Source organism: Rhinolophus ferrumequinum, chromosome 10 (genome assembly GCF_004115265.2).
Source record: "Rhinolophus ferrumequinum isolate MPI-CBG mRhiFer1 chromosome 10, mRhiFer1_v1.p, whole genome shotgun sequence".
NCBI lineage: Eukaryota > Metazoa > Chordata > Mammalia > Chiroptera > Rhinolophidae > Rhinolophus > Rhinolophus ferrumequinum.
Genome location: NC_046293.1, coordinates 27,656,495 through 27,680,940, shown reverse-complemented (window position 1 = coordinate 27,680,940; position 24,446 = coordinate 27,656,495). Strand labels below are relative to the sequence as shown.

The 24,446-nt window shown below is 39.7% G+C and overlaps 1 long non-coding RNA gene across 1 annotated transcript in view; it reads right to left on the bottom strand.

Annotated features, from left to right (window-relative positions):
* The window catches only part of LOC117029316 (uncharacterized), a 30,380-nt gene extending 6,355 nt beyond the window's left edge, over nucleotides 1-24,025 (bottom strand). The window contains exons 1-2 of the long non-coding RNA XR_004424205.1: nucleotides 23,608-24,025; nucleotides 5,242-5,356 (exon numbers count right to left, since the gene is read on the bottom strand). This is a non-coding gene — a long non-coding RNA (uncharacterized LOC117029316). The remainder of the gene's footprint in view (nucleotides 1-5,241; nucleotides 5,357-23,607) is intronic.
* Between the last annotated feature and the right edge of the window lie 421 nt (nucleotides 24,026-24,446).

Genomic DNA, 24,446 nt, shown 5'->3' with positions numbered 1-24,446 from the left:
ATAAATAACAAGTGAAAAGCCTCTGAGGTAGACACGTGCCTGGCCTGTTTAAGGACCAGCAAGAATGTGGCTGGAAAGGATGGTTCTAGGGAAAGAGTAAGAGATGAGGTCAGATACGGCCAGAGCAGAAACAGGTTATATAGACTCTGTAGGCCCAAGTAAAGACTTTCCCTTTTAGTTTATGTTAAGTAGGAAGCCTTTGAAAGTTTGAGGGCACAGAAGTGTTGATTTGACTCAGATTTTTAAAGATCCCATTGGGTCACTTTGTTGTTCTAATAGATTGTGTGAGTGATTTGGGTGGTGAATAGCTTTTGGCTACTGCAATGATCCAGGTGAGACTTGGTGGTGGCTTAGACAAAGATGGTGGCAGTGGAGGTGGGAAGAAGTGATGGGATTCTTAATTTATTTTGAAGGTAGAGGCCACAGGATTGGCTGATAATTGAATGTGAGGTTTGAGCGAGACAGGAATCAAGGCTTTTGGCCCGAGCAATTGGAAAACTAGAGAATCGCGGCAGGGTTTGGTTTAGGATGTGCTAAATTGGACATCCAATTGGACATGCCAGTGGAAATGGTGATTAGGCAGTTGGATATAAGAATCTGGAATTCAGGGAGAAACCCCAAGTGGAGATATAAATTTGGGGGTCATTAGCATATAGCCCATATTTGAATGAAATCACCTACAGAGTGACTGTGATAGAAGAGAGAGAGGAAGGCAAGGGAAGGGGATGGTGAATGCTGCAACATTTTAACACTCGCATTGCAACACTCACAGTTCATGGAGAAGAGGAAGAACCAGCAGAAGAAACCAGCAGGAGTAGCCAGTGAGATTGAAGGGTAACCAGGAGAATCTGGTGTCCTGGAAGCCAAGGAAAAAAGGTGTTTGGGGGTGGGAGTGTAATCAATTGTTTCAAATGCTACAGAGAGATCAAGGAAGAAAAGACTAGGAGTGATCTACCTACCTTCAGAGCATGCATTTTGGTCTACTCTCTGCCATGACTTAAGGGGCCCCAGTTGTTCTGCCATGCCATCCTTGGTAAGTCTCTAATTCAAAGGAAGAATTAGAAACTTCTTTTGGCCATAGATCTAAGCCATATCACGCAGTCTAGCTTTCTTTCAATAGTGAAGCTGGTATTTTTATCTCCATCTGCCCGCCCATCTCTTCAATCTATTCTCGATTTAGTCAGAGCTATTCAGGGAAGATGGGTCTTAATTTATCAGCCCCTTAACCTTTAACAACCATAAATATTCTTTTTGTGCATCTCTGCTGGATAGTGGTGAAGTTCTGTTCTCTTAGATGGTAGGTTTTCCCAATGATATTATTTTCTCTTCTATTTGCCCTTAGAGAGATTCTCCCCCAAGCTACTTTCTTCTTCTCTAATCCATCTCCTAACACCTGACATGGAGCCAAAGACCTTATTCCAGCTATGTAGTGATTCTTTCTTCTTATTGGAAGCAGATGGGATTAACAGACCATTCTTGATTGTTGTTCTTAAATAAGATTCATAAACCTCTTTACAGAAGCCAGGCTATATATCTAACACAAGGGAGAAGAAGGTGAATTTTTTACAACTTCAGTATTTAAAAGCCCCTCTTTATGGAGAAACCGTACTTGTATGTTTTCATGGTTCTAAGAGGACAGGAATAAACTTACCCCTTGGTGACTCAAATGAAGTAGATATGATGGGATAGCTCCATGAGCCCACAGTATTTGCTCTGAGCAAAGTAACAGGTGAAGTGAAAAACAATCTTACTCCTTGGAAAAGTCACCAGATCATGCCTGCAAACATTCAGTTGTCCTCTCTCCTCCATGTCCTGACAAAGACACACTGAGTCTGGGTGGACGACCACTGGGAGCTTTAAGGAAGACACCCTTAGGCAGAGGAAGGGAGTCATGAAAATCATAAAGGTGATGGGAAATCCTCTGATGCCCTCTGGCTCTGGGTGTCTGAAATCTTGAGATCAAAAGCATCAAGGAACAGTCTAGCTCAGAAAGGAGACTTGCCATAATTTTGGAAGATGCTAAAAATAAAACCAAAGAGGATTTCTTAGATGATATTGCATGGGGCAATCTTCCATGAAATTAGACATATTTATTCTTTATTTTCTCTTTTACCTGGGAGTTAAAGACCTCGAGTATTTTGTTGTTGTTTGCCTTGACAATAGCTTTAAAGAATATTAAGTAGGATTCTTAGAGAAATTGACATGATGCTATTTTTCTTATTACCATCACAAATACTTTATTTTCATTCTACTGCTCCCTCTTTACTCCAGGAGTAAAATTTTATTCTTTTTTTCAGGAGATTGTACATGAAGCTTATTTCTCATCCTGTGAAAAACATTTATTTTTATGTTTCTTTTTCTACCTTGGCCTGAAAGTCATGAAACTCTGTTGTCTTATTCCAGAGATTTTCGTTTACATAAATTACTTTTTTCTTCATTAATAGCCTCTACAACAAACGTATTTTTGGTAGAGGACATTTCACATAATGTTAAATTGTTCTTTGAGACTACAGATTTTTTTCCTCAGTCTTAAATACTTATGATTGAGAGTTCTTTAATTGAGAAAAATCTGTGTGCACCTTATCTCTTTCAACTTGAAACTAGGACTAGAAATATTAGACACTGAAGCACTTCATTACCCTTTGGCTTTATATTATATAATTCTTTCTAAGTAGAATAACAGTTTAATTTTCAAGCTCTTGTCCCTTACATCATTATTCAGCTTTTACAATATTAATCCCATTGATGATGTATCATCTCTTCCAGTTCCTGATACGTGTTAAACTACATATTCTTAAGTTTTAATTTAAGTAAGAAATTAAGGAGAAAATTAGGCAAAAATTTAGCCCAAAATGGAATAATAAACAAACAAAAAAACTTCTTTAATCATAATCACATTCAACGTATTTCCTCAGACATTCATCACCTATCAACTTTAATTTCATGCCTTCTAAGTAAATCCAGAATGACAATTTCAGACTAAAAGGCAGTATAGCCTTCAAACTAGGGCAAAAGGGGTTACTGTTCTGGACACACCAGACTTTGAAGTGTCTTCCTTGAAATGTTCAAAGTCCCCTCCAGTGCCTGGGATCAAGTAGGATTCAATGTCATTCAGGTGGAGCATGCCCCTGCCAGCTCCTGTTTCTCTTCTTAGGGGAGCCTTCAGACCCTGCCCCCACCCAGATGCCCATAAATTTTGTAATACATTTTAAATCAAACGGTTTATACTTATGAGTCCTGTTAGAAATACTTCCCCAGCCCCTGTCCACCCGCCAATAGCCTCCCCAGCACACAGAGTCACCCTTCCCCATTCACACCCTCATGTCCAATGTCAGCCCGGCTGAAGGGGATTTGAGTGTGTGTGGCTGTTTCTTTTAATGACACTAGATCACAAAATTGGAAGGGATCTCAGAGGTCAGAAAATCTAATCCCCACTGTCTTGGTGTACAATTAACCCCTGGTCATTCTCAGAATGTAAAAGAATTTACGAGATTCTACAAGAGTAAGAAAAGATTTATTGAAAGTTGAGAGAGAAAGAGTTGTGGCAAAGGGAATTTTGACAGGGCAGAGAAGAATAGGGACAGCTGTGCTGATGAGAAGAAGTGCTGGGGTTTTATATTTTTCCATGCAGGATGGAGGGTGCCTGTCAGCTTGCAGGGGGCCTGCCATTACAATCGTCTTCTCCTGAGAACTGTCCTGTTCCCAACTATGATGTATATCAGCTTGCAGGGGCTTGCCGTTGTGATTTGGAACTGTAAGGTGCTTGTCAGCTTGCAGGTGCAGTGCTAGCCAGTGGACTCACCGGTTAATGTTTAGCTCATTCCTGTTAGCCCACAAGCTCCCTCCTGTTAACTCTTTGCCTGTCCCATCCTGCCAGCTCAACTAAGCCCGCTCCTATTAACTCTCTACTTGTCTCATCACCCACCGAGTAGGAATTGCTTCTGTAATCCTCCATCATTTCATCTCTGCTTGGACATTATCAGCTGCTGACAGCTCATGGCATGCAGCAGAGATCCACTGTTGGATATGTTTGTGACTGTTACCCCGACCACACCCAGCAACACTAACTCTCCCTTCTGAGGTCATAGGGACCAAGGCCTATCCCTCTTCCGTATAGCAATCCTTAAAATGCCTGAAATATTGAGGCAGGGTTCTTCAGAAATTTTGCTTCAAGTTATTTCCTCCTTTCTATCAAAAATATTTTTCTTTTCCCTTTCCTTTGCCTTAAGTACATGAAGTTTTGTCTCCCAATGCAAGAGGTTTCCTTTGACATTAATTTCTCCTTGAGCAACGAAGCCTTACTTTCTTTAGAGAGAAGGCTTTATAAGAAATCTCTCATTTCTCTTTCTATGTTAACCTTAAAGACCTGAGGTTTTTATCTCATTTCTAAAAATGAAGTTCCTTTCTTGTTTACTAGGCCAACCTTAAATGAGAGAAAGCACCTTAGAGAAAGGATTTTTGCATAAAGTTTTTCTGCTTATCCCATATAATCTCTTACAAATTCTTTCTATAATGTTATTTTTTATCCTGCACCTTTGTTCCCTTATCTGAGAAATTGTTGAATACATTTTTCTCCACTCCCCAGTCTTAAAGATGAGGGATAGAATAGTCTATTTGCTTCTGTTACAAATATATTGCTTTTTATACCTTATAGCCTTATAGATCTGTGGATTTGTTCTCTCTTTTAGTGAACAGGCAAAAAGCACAAGCTGGCTACTTAGACAACAGATACAACTGGGTCCGGTGACCAGGTATTACTTATTATTATTTTCATATTGTTTTAATTTTAAAAGAATAAAAGAGGATATGATTCATTTCAAGTTTATCTTTTTGTGTGTCATTTGAATGAAATAAAAATGTAATTTATCAACATATGTACAAAATGGATTTCAGCTACTTCAAATAATGAGATAGATCTAAATGTACTAATATGGGAACGTGCCTATCATAAGTTTCAGAAATATATATGTATAAACTAATCCCGTGTGTGTGTGTGTGTGTGTGTGTGAGTGTGTGTGTGAGTGTGTGTGTGCATATGGAAAAATGTTTAATGTACGTAAAAAGGTGCAATGGACTAAATGTTTGTGCCCCCCCCAAAAAAAAATTCATATGTTGAAACCTAATCCCCAATGTGATGGTATTTGGAGGTGAGGTCTTTGGGAAGTGATTAGATCATGAGAGTAGAGCCCTCATGAATGGGATTAGTGCCCTTATGAAAGAGACCCCAGAGAGTTCACTCACCCGTTTTCCATGTGAGGATACAAGAAGTAGGTGGCCATCTGTGAACCAGGAAGCAGGTTCTTACCAGATACCCAATCTGCTGGAAACTTGATCTTGGACTTCCCAGCCTCCAGAACTGTAAGAAGTAAATTTCTGTTGTTGATAAGCCACCCAGTCTATGGTATTTTTTGTTATAGCAGCCTCAAAAGACTAAGACAGGCAAGATAAATACAAAACGGTCAAGAGTGGGAGGTGTCCCAAAATCTCTGGGAGGTGTCTTGTTTTGCATCCATGAAGGGAAAGTACTGTTATAGAAAAACTCTCACTTTTGACTCTAGATTCTCTTGTATTAGTGCATAAAAAGCATACATTTCTTGTAAAAAATTTTAAAGTTGCCACCAGAACAGAAATAAAAAAGAGGAAATATACTAAGGACATAGAATCAATCAAGATAAATTATATAAAATATAGATATTAATTTCCATTAAAATACTTTCCTAATATCTATTTACATTGTATTTACCTCAAATTATATCATCTAGTTTAATTTTATAACCTGCCCTTCTTGTTTATTTTCGTGGTGATTGTATTTAACATTAATTATAACTTCCTTATGAAATAATGTGATGAACTTTGATATCCTTCCCCTTGCATACTGTAGACTAGGGAAATATCTCTTAAGGAGACATTACACATGTTTACCCATGGTAGAATTTCAGAGTGTTTATGTTGTAACATTTCTTCACATAGAATACTTTATTTTTCCTGGCAGTAGTCAATTTTCAATTTTCTCACCCAGTATGCAGTTCCCAGCTTTGTTGAATCCCTGTTTTCCTCAACTTGAATCTAATCAGGTTCAATCTCTTAGGGATGTTTTCATAGGCTATTTGAAAGAGATGATAAACTAGTCTCCCCCGTGTTTTTTCTCTTAAAAAAATAAATATTCCTTTCCCTTGTTTAATTATAAAAATCAAATAGAATTTCTGGTTCCCGCAAAGAAGGAAACCTGGCACACTTTGCTGGCTCCCTTCCCCAGAATGAGACAAGGAAAAGTTTAAAGCGAACGGGAATTCCAGGAACAAATGACATGGACAGGAGACACCTCTGGGGAGATGGAAGTAGAGCACCTGAAGTGGTGGGGGCAGATGGGTTGGCTACAGCCGGGGGCAGGACCCTCCTAGAGAGAAATAGGCTAGTGTAAACAAGTTTACATTTCCTCTTGTCTCTTTCCTGCTCTGCTCTGAGGCAATGATTGCCTTTGTGTTCACCAGGAAAATCAGTGAAATGGGGGTTCAGGACAAAGAATCAGGCAACCAAAATCTCAGCTAGAATTAGGAGTTCATGAAAACGGGAGAACTAACTGGACTGAAGCATTTACTCCTCCACTCTTTCACTGTACTTCCTGGCTATTAACTTTCAAATTATCTGTCTAGCCTCGATCTTGCCCTTTATCTCCAGACACTTATATATGTGCTGCCGAAGCGAACACTAACTCCAGACACTTATAGACAAAACTGTCTACTCATAAATTTCCTTGATGTCTAATAGGCATCACAAATAAAGTGTGTCCTCAACCAAACTCCTGAAGTTCCCCCCAAATCCTATTCCTTTTGCAGTCTTCCTCATCACAGTAAGTGACAATTCTATCTTTCTAGTTACTGATTCCTAATCTATTGGTACTGTCTTTAATTTATAAATTCACACAATGGAGAATTACGCAGCTGTAGAAAGAAATAAGATTTCTATACCACTACAGAGTGAATTCCATGATGTATGGTTAGGTGAAAAAAGCAAGATACAGCATAAAATGTATAGTATTCTACCTTTTACCTAAAAATGGAGAAAATATGAAAAAATGCACGTGTTTTCAAAAATGGAAGTATAAAGTAAAAAGTAATAGAAAAATGGTTACTTTAGGAGGAAGGAAGAAGGATGTTAGAGAGAATGGAGTTAGAAGCTAAACTTCTCTGAATATACTTTGACAGCTTTTAATTCAGAAACCAGGTAAACAGTTTACATAATTATAAAGCAAAATTAAATCAAGATAGGAAAATGTCAATCCCTGAAAACTGAAAACAAAATATCAAGTAAATCAATTTAATGGCTTAACTATATAGAGAAGAACTCATTCAATAATTTCAAAATACAACAATTTTACTGTACCCTCCTAGTAGGATATATTCTGAAGGGAAAAAAACAGAATTACAAAAAAATCTTGAATTGTATTCAGGGGTCATGTTGCTACTAAAAATAGTATGAAACTATTATACAGATGTATATAATAGTATATAATAGATTAAAGCAAATAAGTAATTTGTTAATGATGTTTGAAACTATCATATCCACACGTAGAATAAACTAAAGCAAAGTAAGAAATTATGTTAATAAGAGTAAAAAGATACAAATAAAAAAATCAAAGAAGTTAGATAAAGGAAACGGTACTATTTTATTTGAATCGGAAACATGGGTATTAACTTATGACATATTGTTCTTTTACATACAAGAATACATATTTCTAGCTCTTCCAGGAAAAAGGCCTAGAAGCAATGACCAACTCAATGAGGACCCCTAGTGCCAAGACTGTAATCTCTAAATACCATTTCTCACGAAAAGGAACACGGACTCCTTGGGAAAATGGATGATTTCTGTGTGGAGCAGGAATGAGCCTGGAATACCTCGTCATACTAGAAAACAAGGAAGCTATTGAAGTTCACTGGGGTCATGTCAAAAGGTCACAGGAACCAATGTGAAGAAGTTCCTCATGGTCAAACCTGAAACAATTTGAAGGGGCTCCCAACAGCCAAAGACAGAATGTTATCAACAAGAATAAGGATAGCAATAAAGTGAAACATATAAAATATAGTAAAATCCATACGTTTATAATAATACTTAAAAAAAAATCGCATCGATCACCTTTAGAGGATACAAAAGGACCAGATAATTTATCTGAAAACTGGAACTTCAAGAAAGTTAATACCTCCTGGGGCAATCCTCATACAAGAAGTGAGTGATAAATATTCTCTTCTTCCCTTTCAAGCAGACAATTCTTACACGCACGCCACCTGACTTCCCAGAGAGACCAGAGAAGGATTAACCTCTAGTGCCCCACAGTGGGATCAACTCAATGAGGTGCTCTAAGGTTATCGTTTGCTCCTTTCCTGATTCTTCCTTCTTCTGTTCCTTTGTGGATCATTTGCCAAAATAACAACCATCATGCGAGTCCTGGTCTCAGACGCTGCATTTTTGAAGAACCTAAGCTGAAACAGTTGGTAGAAGAAGTAGCTCTTCAAAGCAGACCCTCAGAATGAGATTCTGGAACTGGGTCGCTTACCAGTCAGATATTGGTAAGGACACCATTACTGGTGACAAGTGAGAGAGATCGTTATAAAGACTAGAGCTGCCTGGCTTTTGTTCACGGCTTTAGAAGCTTTGAAGAAAAAAATAAAAACATGTGCTCAGATTAACAACTCAAGACGTCCTGGGAACGTGTCAGACATCTCAAGACATCCTGTGAAAGTGAGAAAGCCTCCATGGCAGTGTTTAAAGAGGTTCTTATCCTTTGTAGCCCCAGGGGGCAGACTCTGCTGAAAAGCAAGTCCAGAATTTAATTGCTCAGCTAACAGAGCTCAAAGAACAGGGCTCATGTCAAGGTCGGGGACCTGATGTGATGACAATAAGAATCAAAGACCTAAGATGAGGGTATCTGGGTACATGAGCCTAACAACCTTGAGTCCTGCCTGATACCTCCTAATCCTCCAGGCTGGAAAAAGTAGTTCCATCCCACTTGCTAAAGGAGAATAGCCTCCGTTCAACTGCAGACACCCAACCGAATTCACCTGAGGTAGATGCTTCACAAAATGGTGCTTGTCGCCCTCAAGCTCTGGCTCCATCTTCTCTAACTGCCTTCAAACCAACGACTGGGAACAAGTCACAACATAACCCAAGTGGGGAACTCCTCCTTTGGAGACACATTGTATATGTACCCAGTGAATTTGAATACCTGCCCACATGTATCAGCAGGAACTGGGGCTTGTGTGGGAGTGGAGCTTAAGGATGTTAGACAGAGAGGGAAGACTATAAGGCAGGATGAGAAACAATTATTGACGTGGAGCTCACTGTCCTGACAAGGACACCTGAAGTCAATCCTCAAATACTGTTAGGATGACGCCTTGAAGCTTGGACACAGTGTTGGTCTGCCACGAGATAGAAATGCTGGTACTACCTTTGACAGAGTGTTGAGGAAGGTGTTAGTCGGTTCAGGAAAGGACAAATGTTAGAATGAACAGTATATAAATCAGAGAACCTGCTCTAACGAGGTACCTCAGGAAGGTTCAGACGGCATTCCCATCACAAAAGCAATAAAAGATAACACTGGTGATGGGGTACCAGCATCTTTGGGAAGCTCAGAGGTAACTGTCTTCTCTACATCATACTTGATTGCAGGACACGCTGTCGTGGAATTGGGCTCTCTATCATCAATTGGGGTGATAGGATTCCAGAATAGCAGAAGCCAGATAGTGGCACATAATCTTAACAGTCAAGGTAAATATAATTATTGTAATACAGACCAAGGCTGAGCGATAATCAAGGTCCCTTGACCTACCAAGATCTGTGGCAGAGACTAATAGACCATGGTATTACTGGGAGAAATGTAGACGGGCAACTCCTTGGTTTATATAACCAAACAAAAACTGAAAGTTGGTGAGCAAAAGGCTGATATCAGTCACCAGAATGGGTACTTGCAATCTCACTTTCTAGATCTAGGAAAGTTCTGAGACTTAGAGCCTACTGATTGAAGAGGAAGCCTAGTCCCCTTGATAAAGGACCCTACAATGCCACTGCAAATACATACAATAAACACTTCCCCAAAGGGACCTGCAGCCATTTTCCAGGAATATTAGGGAAGGGGGAATATCCAAACCTTTTGAGGGCTATTGAATATACAGTCTGGGCTAATACTGATACCAGGGGACCTGAAATGCCTTCAGAGTCCCCAAGTTAGAGTGGAAGCTTATGAAAGACAGGGGATAAGTGGAGTCCTAGCCCATTCCATCTCAAAGTGGGTACAAAGGGCACACGACCCTACCAGTAGCTGTCAGGTCCCTAAGTGCATCCTTGGGAAGGTTATATTTAAAAATAGGGAAAGCCTTCAGATTTGTTTCTTGAACTGTGGAGTTAGAGTTATTGTGGTAGAAGTGAAAGTCTCTAAAATCACCTGCCTCCTCTTCCAGCCATGATACTATGTCAAAAAGAATATCACATATTGGGAAGAATTACAGAAGTTGGTACGACTTTCAAAGAATTGAAGGAGTCAGGGTATCATGTGGGGTGGCATGCGGGGTCTCTTGTATCGCTCCCCACATAAAAATGCAGGACATGGTGAGGCCAAAAAGGAATACCCACAGAGGCAGAGACAGGGGAGTCATACCACTATATTCTCGCTGTTGGCCTGGGTGGAGACACAGGAAGCAGGATCCACACGACCCGCAACCTACCCTCTGCTTTTCTCTCTCTGCCAACCAACCAACCTCACTTGCTAACTGCAATCCGCTCTTGCTAGCTCAGCCACCATCTTCTTGCTAGACCCATTTTCTGTTAGCGTAGCCACGGCAGTTATATTAGTGGCCAATGGTTCATTGGTTACAGCTGACGGCCAACTAGCCACAGCTGATGGCCATCCAATCACAGTTGTGGCCATTTACTACCTGAGCCAGCACCTTTCCACGTGAGGCCGAGAGCCTAGAAACTGCACTCCTGGCTCTGTCCCCACAACATGTCTGGTACTTGGGCTGGGACAACTCAAAGGCTGAGCTCAAGGGGGATTACCAACCCAGTTTTTTTTATGTAGCCTCTCATGTGGCTTGGGCTTTCTCACAGCATAGCAGCCTCAAGTAGTCAGCCTTCTTACATGGTAGCTCAGGGCTCTAAGGGCAAGCAAACAAGACAGAAGCTTCATGGCCTCTCTATCTTATCTCAGAAGTCAAACAGTGTCATTTCTGTCACATTCTATTATAACTGAGTTACTATAAGTCAGTGACAAAAGCCAGTCCAGATTCAACAGAAAGGGAAATTAGACTCCACTTCTCAATGGAAAGAATGTCAAAGAATTTGTAGTCATCTTTAAAACGGAAACACTGAAAGAGCTTTCAGAATGCAGATTTCAATTTTTGAATTAAATACAGTGGTGTAAAAGCAAACTGTATCCATTGTCTCTTAGAAAATTACCCCAAAACAGCAAGGAGAAAGAGAAACACAAATATAATATTCAATAAAATTAAAAAATAGTTGAAACCCTGGACCTTAAAGTAGACAAAAGAATGCCAAAAGCAAAGGGGATTAAGCAGGGATTCCGGAAAACTCAGAGAAGGAGAGATCACCCAAGGATATACTTGTAGATCTCAGAAAGAGTTGGCAAAGGCATTTCACCAAGGTTAAGGGCATACACGGAAGTGTAAAATCAAAATAATTTGTTTGCAACAGTGGGGAAGAGGATGCACAAATTGATTCCAAATACAGGAGGTGGGCTAAGAAGAATCCCTGGGACTAGGCATGTTCACCCCTCCCCCATCCTCCTCCTCCTCCTCTTCTTCGTCATCATCATCATCAGTCCTTAAAGAGGTAGGGAAAGAGACAATTTACTTTGTGAGCTGATTTTATCTGGTTGAAGAAGAGTGGGGAAAGACTAATAAATTCCTACATAAATCTCAGAATTGCTCTTTAAAGTGTCCCTACCTTGAAACATGTTCTTGCCCCTTCCTCACATTGACCTTCCATGAACAGCTGACCCAGTAAACACACAAGTCATTCAAAATTGAGTAATCAAAATGGAACCAGCGTAGAAGCCATAGAGAGACACAACAAGGAAAAATGTGGAGGTAAGGAATAGAAAAATGGGGAACGAAAAAACACTCAACAGAAAAATATTTCTATATAGATCAGATGAAAATTTAAACCATTTTGTCATTAATTATAAAAAGTTAATGAAGCAATGATCACTATCGAACAAAAATAAAAAGGAGAGATACAACAGCTCAAGAAAGCTCAGAAAGAAGTGGAAATAAAAATAAGATTATCACAGACATGAAGGAGTGAGGGGAAGAGTAGACTCTGCTGAGAGTACAGTAAAGGAAACAGAGGACAGGAATGTTCCCCAAAAAAGATGTTGAAATCCTAATCCCTAGTAACTGTGAATGTGTTCTTGTTTGGAAATGGGGTTTTTCCAGATGATCAAGTTAAGATGAAATGATTAGGGTGGACCATAATCCAATATGACTGGCTCTGTATAAAAAGGGGAAATTTGGACCCAGAGACAGACACATACCAAAGGAAGATGATATGAAGACACAGGGAGAATGCCATTTACCTGCCAAGGAATACTGAGACCACCAGAAACCAGAAGAGAGACCTGTAATAGATCTGTCCCTCCCAACCCTCAGAAAGAACCAAGTGGACTAACACCTTGACCTTGAATTTCTAGCCTCCAGAACTATTGACAATAAGTTTCTGTTGTTTAAGCCACCCAGTTTGCAGTACTTTGTTACAGCAGCTTGAGCACACTAATTCAAGGAGAGAGGTGGAAGAACAAATATGCTAACTTTATTTATTATTGGTCACTAGAGGGAATTAATCAGCATTACCTCAAGAACTACAGATGAAATAGAGTGCTATAAATAACAGAGTTATAAAGGAAAACACTTGTAAAAAAACAAAAGTACTTTAGTGTTAACAGAAGAAATACACAAAAATCAAAGATGTAATTGCAAAAACAGAAAATATAACTTAAATTTTTATGACAAAAACAAGACCAGTTTTGTAATTAATGTGAAATAACTAAATTCACCTTTTAAAAGAAATGGTTTTCAGATTAGATCACAGAGTAAAACTCTGCTATGTATAAGGGTATACCTAAAGATTTTTCTACTGTCTATTGCTTTGTCCATTTCAAAATGAATCTTGAGTTGCAAGATAGCAATCGAGTCAAGAGGAGTATGATACCCCTGAAGATAACCCTGGCCCTGTACCTTTGAATACACAACCTCATATGTCACAAATCAATTTGGAAACTTCTCTGGTATTTATCATACACTTATGGATGGATCATTGCATATGAAGAGTGTGATTTCAGATATAGAGTACACTAAAGAACAGATAGGCAGAGGTAGGACTCTGTCCATAGTTCAAATATGTGTACCCCCAAATCAGAAAAGTTAAAAATAAAAAGATGGCAAAAGCATCAGAAAAATCCAACTGAAAAGAAAGCTGGGGCTATGATCTTAATATCAAAGTTGAGTTCAAAGCAAAAAATATTAACAATATTTTAAAAAGCACTTTATAATGATAAAGGATGTAATTCATAGTAAAGATATAACAATTATGAGTGTCTATGCACCAAGTCACATTGCACCAACAGTCATAAAACAAACCGGTAGGTGACGCAGGAAGAAAAGAGGCAGAAGCACAATAGTAGTGGGAAACTAACCTCTTTCCACCCATGAAATAGCAAGTAGATTATTTTTCCTTCCACACTTTTACCTTTCAAACTCCCCAAAGTTGCTGAATTACTACAATCTAAAGAGAATACCTGAACTGTATATGAAATGGGATAATGTTACTTGAAGGTAGACTTAGATTAGTTAAAAATGTATATTGTAAACTCTAGGGAAATCATTAGAAATATTTTAAACAAGTATAATTGATAAACTAAGAGATTAGATAAAATGCCACAATATAAAATGCTCAATTAAAACCAGAGAAGGCATAAAAAGAATCATGTGGTAACAAACAGAAAATATTTATAAACAGTTGATATTCATCCAACTATATCAATAACTATATCAATAAATACACCAATTAAAAGGCAGACTGTTAGGGTGGATAAGTCTATACTGGAAAAGCACAAAGAAACAATAACCTAAGTTTCCACCACAGGAAACTAGAAAAAAAAGAGCAATTTAATACTAAAGCAAAGAGAACAAAAGAAATAATAAAATTAGAACAGAAATCAATGAAGTTAGACAAGGGAAAGCAGTAGGCAGGACCCACAAAAATCAAAGATTGGTTTTTTTTTCTTTTTGAAAGATCAATAAAATTGATAATCCTATAGCCAAGCTAAGAAAAAACAAGACACAAATTATCATTATCAGAAATGAAAAAGGGATCACCACTATTGATTCCATAGACATTAAAAGGATAATAAAGGAATACTATGAACAACTCTATGCCCACCAATTTTATAATTTAAATGAACCAATTCCTTGAAAGAAACAGAATACCAAAAGTCACACAAGGAGAAATAAATAACCTAGTCATATCTCTATTAAAGAAATTGAATCAATAATTAATAGTCTTCAAAAAAAAATAAGTCACAAGGCCCAGATGGTTTTACTGGTGAATTTACCAACCTATATGGAAAATAATTTAATGTCTATCAAAACTTAAAATGCACATATCCTTTGGCCCAGGAAATTTTTCTTTAAATATATTTGCACACATGGGAAACAGTATATGTAGGAAGTTATTCGTTACAGCGTTGTTCTTATTACCAAAAGATTGAAAACAATGCTAATGTCCATTGATTGGCTACTTGGTAAGTAAGTTATGGCACATCATACATGGGACTCTACACAGCTGCAGAAAAAATGAAGATGTTCCTCATGTATCAATATGGAATGATTTCTAAGATATGGTGTCACATAAAAATAATGTGTAGAAACCATGAGTATAGTATGCTCCCATTTGCGTAATAACAGAGTGGGAGAAGAATATATGCACATATTTACTTGCCTATGCACAAAAAAATCTCTGGGAAAATACATCTGGGAATATAACAATACATGCTTCTGAGAAACAGAAGTGAGTGGCTAGGAAATTGTGTTAGAAGGAAACTCTTCACTACACATCCTTCAGTACATTTTGAATATTTGAAATATGTTTTTTACTCTAAAAAATATATGACATTTTTAAAAAGTTAAGTTTTCCTATTGCTCCCTCCTAGAGATCTTGATTTGGGACCAAGGATTCTGCATTATTAATAGGTTCTCTGTGATACAGGAGATGGATCCACATCACAGGTCCACATCTGTGTTAAAAGAGAAGTATCACAGAAAATGAGGATGAAGACATCCAGGTGGTGATCCCAATAGAATGGGAAAATTATAACATTGCTCTAAATAAGATAAGATGGAAGGGGAATGTCCCAAAATAAAGGACAATCCATCCATGTAGACGTAATTGGGAACTAGATCCTTCTACCATTCTGCCATTTTAATATAGACTATGTCATCAAAAAAAAAAAAAAAAAAAAAAAGCTGATGTTACAATCCAGTTACGGACATAATCAAGTTCCTGTCTTTTGATTCCTCTTTTTCTCCAAAATTGCTGATTATGATCAACCTCTAAGTTTCAGATAAGCATATTTTACATATTTTCCTTCTCCCCTCTAAAAAAATGTATTTGGTGTAGGAATGGAACACTAGACACTAATACACACACACACATACACACCTCTCCAGTAACTCTGCTCATGTTGTCAACTTCCCTAGAGTCCTGCCCACCCCACCCAACCCACCTTCATTCATTCAACAAATATTTATTGACAGCTTATATTTCTGGCACTATTCTAGGTACTGGGGACAGATTCCTGATCAAGGTCCCTCCTCTCATGTGCTCATTCTAGTGAAAAGAGGTAGACAAAAGAAAAAAAAAAAAGCAAAGAAATAAATATTTTCAGATAACGATAAGTGCTCTGGGGGAGAGGAAACATATTCGATTGGGTAGTCAAAGAACGTCTCTCTGAAGAGGTGATCTCAGACCTGAATGATGCGGAGGAGCCAAGCAAGCGAATTTCTGGGGGGAAGAACATTCCAAGCAGAGGAATAGTGAGTGTGAAGGCCCTGATCTAGAACATGCTTGCATTCTTGAGGAATGCAAAGACCAGTATGGCTGGAGTATAGCAAACTAGGAGGAAGACACTCAGATATTAGGTGAAATCAGCACCGCGTGTGTGTGTGTGTGTGTGTGTACTACCATTTAGCTCTACACCATCATTTGATAGTAGGTCGCATGTATTAAGTCCTCTTACCCTCTTAATACGTTAGTGCATATTTTCCAATGGTATTCTCTTACAGAACCACAATACAGTTGTCAATTTTGGCAACTTTAACATTGATACACTACATGTACCTAATCTACAGCCTGTATTTCAATTTTAAAAATTATTCCCCTAATATTCTTTATACCATTTTTTCCTAGCACAGGGTCCAGTTCACAGTCACAGACAGCATTTAGTTGTCATGTCTCTTTAGTTTCCTTTAATCTGAATCAATTCCTCAGCCTTTTCTTGTCTTTTAAAATATTGGCTTTTTAAAATAATACAGGCCAGTAATTTCATAGGGTTTTCTTTGTTCAGGTTTTTCTCGTGTCTTTATGGTTCGGGTTATACATACATCTTTGGCTGGAATGCCACATAGGCAACTTTCTGTTCTCAGAGTGTCAATCCAGATGCACGTCATCCCTGTTGGTGATGTTAATTTTGATCATTTTGATCATTTGGGGAAGTTATTGTCCAGTTTCTCCACTGTATCATTACTCTTTTGGAGAGATACTTTGAGAGCATGTAAAAATCTTGCTCCTCATCAAAGGAACTCTTTAAACATAAACACAGTAATTTATGCCTAATAAAATTGACAATAATTCCTGGGTTCAATTCCTGGATTATTTAGAAAAAAATTTTTAACCTTTAGTTTGTTTAAATCAGGATCCAAAGAAGGCCAATATAATGCATTTGCTCAGTGTGTCTCTTGAATCTTTCAATCTCTGAGAAGGGATCATAAATTCTTAACAGTTCTTACAAGCATCAAGTTCTATCATTAAGGAGAAAGAAGGTCATTATTCTATTTCCAGCACCTGGCACACAAAACTCATAAATTTTTGTTCAACTATTGGCTCCTCACTTTCCTCACATGTACAAACACGGTCTCACTCTGCTGCAGGGAGCCGCTGTGCTCTGGTCTCTCCAAACTCTACAAGTAGAATCCTGCTGCTGGATGAGAAGAACTTGGACAGGCCTCCAAAATATTAGCATAGCTAAAGTCCCAGCAAGGCCTGAGCCAGGGCTGCTCAAGACATGGAAATATCCAGTCACCAACTCAGGAGGCAAAGGTGTAAAACCGGGAAATAGGACTGCCTCAACATTACCTCAGGGCTGATTATGCAAGAGCCCTCATGGCTGAGCTATAAGCGCTGGTGTGGAGAGGAGCTTCAATCCTGACTGACAATGACTGCAAAATGTTTCTATGCCATTACTGGGAATGGTAGAAGCTGAAAAAACTCACTGCAATACTGCAAACTTAAATATGGCATGGGTCTGTCGGGGTGGGGTGGGGTGGGGTGTGTGTGTGTGTGTGCGTGTGTGCGTGTGTGTGTGTGTGTGTGTGTGTGTGTTGCAACAGAAGCTTGAATTCCCCCTTTAGTGCAGGCTGTTATGTTTGGGGAAACTGCTCAAATGGACCACTTACTTTAATGAATGTGAAGCGGAAACCATGGTGGGAAATGGCCATATTTGGGAAGCTGTGGCTCCTAGGAACCACAGGACTCTGAGCATTGGCAAAATGGATCATCAGCATGTGAGCTGAGGTTGTGTTTGCAGATCACCTCCTTTGGGGGGAAAAATGTTCATTTTTAAGTATAAAGTTAGATCGTGCTGTAGCTAAAAATGAATTTGAGGGAAGTATATTTGTCCCTATTTGAGCAACTGCAAACAAGTGACGAGTATCTGAGGCAAAGAAGAGTGACTAACAGACGTCATCTACACCTCTCTCCTGAGGGAGGGCTACAAAGACAACCGATGGCTGCCATATTTTTAAGGTTCTTCATTCTTCGGGGTGCTTAGGCCAAACACCTTGGAGTCATCCTCAACGCCTCACACCCCATTTCACCAGCAAAATCCTATCAGGTATATCTTCAAGTTCATCCAGAACCCAACCACGTCTCACCATCTCTACAGCCCCCACCCCTGTCTGAGCCACCAACATCTCTTACCTGCATCACCTCAAGGGCCTGCTAACTGGTTCCCTGCTTCTGCCCTTGCCCCTACTGTCTATGACCAACCACACAGCAGCAAGAGAAGTCCTTGGAAACCCTCCAATGGCTTCCCATCTTGCTCAGAATAAACCTGAAGTCCTTATGATGAACGACCTAAAAGGTCCTGAACGATCTGCCTTGTACCCCATCTGTATTAGTCAGGGTTCTCCTGAGAAACAGAACCACTATAAGATAGAAAAAAAAAATATATATATATATATATGTATATGTATATATGTGTGTGTGTATATATATATTCCACCTTTTTATCTAATTATACATAATTCTATGTTCCATATAGAGATTTATTATAAGGGATCAGTTTGCATGACTATGGAGGCTGAGAAGTCCCTCGATCTGCCATCTGCAAGCTGGAGACCCAGGAGAGCCAGGGGTGTAAGTTCCACTCTGAGTGGAGAAAACCAATGTTCCAGCTCAAAACCAGGCAGAGATCTCGAATTCTCCCTTCCCCTGCCTTTTATTCTATTCTGGCCTCCACCAGACTGGATGAGGCCCCCCCAACATTGGGGAGGGCAATCTGGGTTATCAATCTACTGATTCAAATGGTAATCTCATCCAGAAACAAGCTCAGAGACACACCCAGAATAATGTTTACCCAAATTTCTGGGTATCCCGTGGCCCTGTCAAGTTGACACATGACATTAACCATCACACCATCCCAAGTCATTTTTCTTCTTTCTTAGTTTAAGGTTCACTTGTAGAGCACTTACTGTGTGCCAGGCAATGTTCTAAGGGTTTTATGATTATTCACCCCCAGAACAAGCCTATGAGGTATTCTCATTGTTTCCATTTTACAGATGAGAACCTTGAGGTTCAAAGAGGATAAATAACTTGCCCAAGGTCACCCAAGGTGTAAGCAGTGGAACTGGGGCTTGAACCCAGGTAGCCTGTCTCTAGAGCTCATGCCTGTAGCCATTTCTCCCTTTCTCAGTCACCTCCAGCCACACTGGCCTCCTTGCTTGCCTCAACATACCAGGTACTCTCCCATCTCTGGACCTTTGCACATGCTCTTATCACTCACTTGAAAACTTCTCCCCTACCTATTGCCTGGATTATGCCCTCATTTCGTCAGGTCGCTGTTCAAATGTGACCACCCTCTCTAAAGTGGCACACACTGACACACCTCTGCCTCAACACAGACCACCTACCCTATTAGTTGACCCTGAACAATGCAAAGGTTAGGGGCACAAAGCCCCTAAAATCGAAGTCTAAAATCAAAGTATAACTTAAATCCACCCTTTGCACATGCAGATTTCCAGCCACAGATTGAAATACATTTGACCTTTGAACGGTGTGGGTTTGAACTGCACTGATCCACATAAACACAGATGGGCCCACACAGTTCAAACCCACACCGTTCAAAGGTCAACGGTTATTATACTTATTAGTGTATTTATTCACTGTCTGTCTCCTACACTGAAACGTAAACATCAAGAAAGCATCGCTTTTTGTCTGTTTTGCTCTTTACTCCAGTTTAGAACTCCAGAGCTTATCTGGAAATCTAGTAGGCATCATATAACCTTTCATTCTGTAGTTCAGAAGCAAAAATGTAAGGAAGCGATTCCCTGGTGACTAAATGTCTGTGGTACTGATTTTATGCTATTGTCTAGGAGGAGGCAGAGGAAAAATCATCACTACTCTTGGCAAGAAGTAGGTCTCTCCTAAGGGCTGGAACACGTCCATGCTCAACACCCGGATGAGAAATGCTGACTGGGCAGGCAGTCTGTGCAGGTCGGGGATGGAGAGTAAACAGGAGGGAACTCCCTCCTCTCTGAGTCTCATTCCCTTGGGCCAGCACTCAAAAGAGTCTTGGTTGCACCAGAAGACAATCTGCTAACACCAATCATTTAGCCACTCTACTAACACCAATCATTTAGCCACTCTACTATATAAAAATCTTAGTGAGACAGATCCCCCCCCTTACCTGGACAATAAATTCTAGCCTTCTTAGTATTGCATATACTGTGTTCTGATGCCTCATTGCCAGTTACTACTTGATTTGCATATGTCTTGCCTGTAGGGAACGAATGGCACCTGTTTTAGCCTATCTGTTCCATCACTCTCATAACCTATTTTACAGAGAAAATTTAAGCCTCTGACATGAGCTCCCACAATTTCTCACCTACAACCTACAAAAGTATATACACCTATACCCATCTTTTCCTCCTTCCCTCTTTTCATAACGGAAGATATGTCCAACCCCCATATTCTGATTCACTTGTTTTTAACTTATTAGAAATATCACTCAGTCAGCCATCTCGCTCCTAAATCTTTCACATCTCCTATCTTCCTAGCTCCTTCCTTTCAAAATTAAAACTTGCTTCAGTCATTCCCATGCTTAAAAAAAAAGTATCTTGAACCCTCCTCATTTAGCTGCTATATATTTCCCTCCTCTTTTTAACAATCAAACCGTGTTGTCTCCACTTCTCTACCATCCACCCACTCCTCTGGTCACTCAGTCTGGCTTTCCACACCCCTCCACTGCATTGTAACTGTTCTTGCCAAGGTTAGAGGCATTCTTGTTGCTACATCCAATGGACTCCTCCCAGGCCCTTTCTCACTTGAATTCTTGGCAGCATTTGACATTGTCCATCACTCCTGCTTGGAATACAGTCTTCCCTTGGCTTTTTGGCTTTGTGGCTCCATGGATTCCCCCCTCCTTATGTCACTACTTTCCTCATTCTCCTTAGTGCAATTGTCCTCCACTACCTGTCCCCTTTAATGTTGGGGTTCCTCAGTGTCCTTGTATATTGGGTTCCTATGCTCTCTTTTCTTATTCTACATACTCTAACTGGGCAGTTCCATCACTTCCAAGGTGCCCATGACTAGCCAACGATGCTGACGACTTTCAAAGCTATTTCTCCACCCTATTCCTGGGGAATATACTAACAATGCTACCAATAATATCAATGCAATGAAAACAGCCTCTAACGTCTTTGGTATCTTTACTATGTGACAATTATAACTTAGTTTCCCCAGAGAGAAAAGGCTACTCTGAAAGTGCTAGTAAACCAAGTTTGTGAGCCTGAAAACCTGAAGCTGAGAATAATTCTCCCGACTATAATGTCTCAGGGCAGAATATTTAAGTAAAATGCCATTTTTTAATGTGTGATTTATTTTTAAATCAATAAATTAACGCTCATTTTGAAAGAGGGAAGACCAAAAGTAGAATGGCTTATCGTGCCTGATGGCAATCAACTACAACAGTGGACACAAGGCTCCACTAGTCAGTCCTATGTGAGGGGAACGATTGTATAAAATGACACACCCTCAGTGTATATAGTACGTTTTTGAGCTTCAACTCGAAGTTAGAATAAAGGTAAAAATCAAAGTTAACCAAGTGTAACTCCAAATCATTGAACCGTCTTTGCTCATCTTATCTCCCCTTAAGGCGGGTCTCAACTCTGACTTCCCTTATAATCCACTCACTGGAGAAAGTATGCGGGTTTAATGCTGCACAGATGGAAGAGGCAATTGTCTCGTGTATCAGAAAGGTAAACTTCCCTTCCCTTAAGTTTCTTTCCTCAAAATCTTCCTCTCTCCTCCGCAGCTGAATTCTCTCTCTGTCTCCAAAACTCTCCTCACCAACCTCTCTTCCTATAGCCCCTGGTCCTGCTTTCTTGCCCTTGTCAATTTTTAGACAATTTAACATACATGAAACTTTGTTGATAGGATTCCATTGTCCTGCTTTGCACATAAATATTACTAGCTCTATTGCTTCATGCTCAGGCTTGGTAAATTCTGCTTCTGAGTGCTCCTCCCATCAAGCTCCATATTTTGAGTGGGTTCTTCTGCTGAAGATATCAGCCCCCACCTCCCACCCTCAATCTCTTCAACTAATCTCTCTTCCTGGGTATCATTTCCAGGGAAACAACTATATTTCCAGGGAAACAACTATAAGCCACTATAGCAATTGCTCCGATTAACTGTGAAATCCCCGAGTGTCTTCTTTCCCACCCTCTTTAGCACTTGGTGATTTGGGAGTTTGGGTTCATACTTCCTGCCCTACTGCACTAAATGCTTAGAGAAGCATTAGGAGCTGCACGGCTCTGGCCCTACAATACCTGCCTTTGAATCCTGCCCTCACCATTACTAGCTGCTCTTAGGTAGATTATCTAGCCTCTCGATGCCACCATTTCCTAATCTGTAACATTGGGGAAATAATAGTACCTTCCTCCCAGGGTTACTATCAAGGTTAAGTGAGATAAACCAAATAGAGCACTTATGAGGCTTACTGGCCCATATCCAGCCCTCAAATTCTGCTTCATCATAACATTTTATTCTTAAAAACATTGCATAAACAATACATACAATATCTATTGTCCACAGCGCGCGCGCGCACACACACACACACACACACACACACTATTCAATCATAATACCTAATAAATTGCAAAGGAAAGTATTTCACAACGTATCAAAGTCTTTAGATAAAGAAAAATCCCTAATAATCTGTGCTTTGAAATGATGTATCCATGCAAATGCTCTTGAAGCAGCTGTGTTCAGTTCTTGGTAGCAGAACCAACTTGACCATGGGGGTGGACAGAGTCCAGCCCCTAACAGTGTACACAGTGCTTTTAAGTGTCTGAGCTCCTGTAATCCTCCCAACTGTACTGTGAGGTGACATTATTACCCCAACATTACACAGGTAGAAAATGAAGCCTACAGAGGTTAGGAATTTGCTAAGGAGACACTAGTCACACCAGTAGGACAGAGTCAGATTGGAAACCAGATCTTCTGACACAATGTGTTTTGATTCCCAAATGCTTTTGCTATTTGGGCTGAGTAATAGGCTCATATATCACTGTACCTAGTTCAGTTACCAAAATAGGTGATTAGATCTAATATCAAGAACACTTGTTAATCATTCAGCAGTTATTAATCACCACCTAGATATGGCAAGTGAGAAAAAAGTTAAAGAACAATGGATCTTTGCCTTAAACAGATTAGTTTGTAATAAAGAAGACATGGATGTGAGTAAGAAAAATACTCATGGACTCTTACGAAGCAACATACAATCTCTTATGAATTATGAGCTGCATGCTATTTCACATTTTAACATCTCTACATGCTTCCAAATCAACTGAATGTCCTAGCTTACTCGGCAGCACTTGTTTTCTTTCTTGGTGGCACATAAAGTAACAGTGCCTCTTATAATCAATGGCATCATAGAGTCAAGAAGATATAAAATCATTAAATGGCCATTTATTTTATAGCAATCAACAAATACTTATTTGCTAAAAAGTAAACCTTTTTTATACATAATTAATAATTAATATCTGTTACCACAAAACTAGAAGTCGTCAGTGTCACCATTATTGATTTCCACTGCCTAGCTCAGGTTCCTTGTACGCTTTCTGAAGATGTAGGCACAGCAGCAGGTCACTCCATGTGGGTTCAAAGCAGCCTATGCAAAGAATAAAGAAAGTGGTATGTGAACTCAAATAGAAGGACTACACAATGTTCCTGGAGACACCATGAAAGTTGTATGTTCAGAGAAGTCAGATTTCAAGGGGTAAGTTAGAGGGGGAAGATGTCCTGGCACCTCCATCAGTGTGGCACAGGGGCAGGAACATACAGAGGGGAGATGTAGATGGGTAATAGGTCGGGGCGACGGGGTGCAACAAAAGCATTATGGGCATTGACATCACAGTCTCCGATTCAAATCCTGACCAAGCCGCACACTGGTTTTTGACCTTGGGAAAGTCACTTAATTATTTTGAGCCTCAAGTTCCTCTTTAGTAAAATGGCTATAAACTATTTATGTTTAGTGATGTGCGTAGAGATAATATTTGCAAAACACTTGGCAGGGAGAGCAGGCACTGAGTAAATGGTAATAAAATTGGCTAGAAGGTTTGGAATAGGAGTGAATGACCAAAGCCGTGCTTTGTAAAATTAACACGGAATCTGTGGTTAAAACAGATTGGAGGAAAGCAAGTGGTAAGTAGAAAGCCAGTTAAGATGTTTTTCCAATGGTCCAGACGAGAGGTAGGGGAGGAGGGGTGACAATCTGTGCGTATCTGTCGGAGACGCGGCAGATGCCTCCAGGGACGGGGGGCTACCAAGACCGTGAACCAGGAAGGTGCACTGCCTGCCGGGGACAGAGCCCTAAGGTGGAGTCCCGG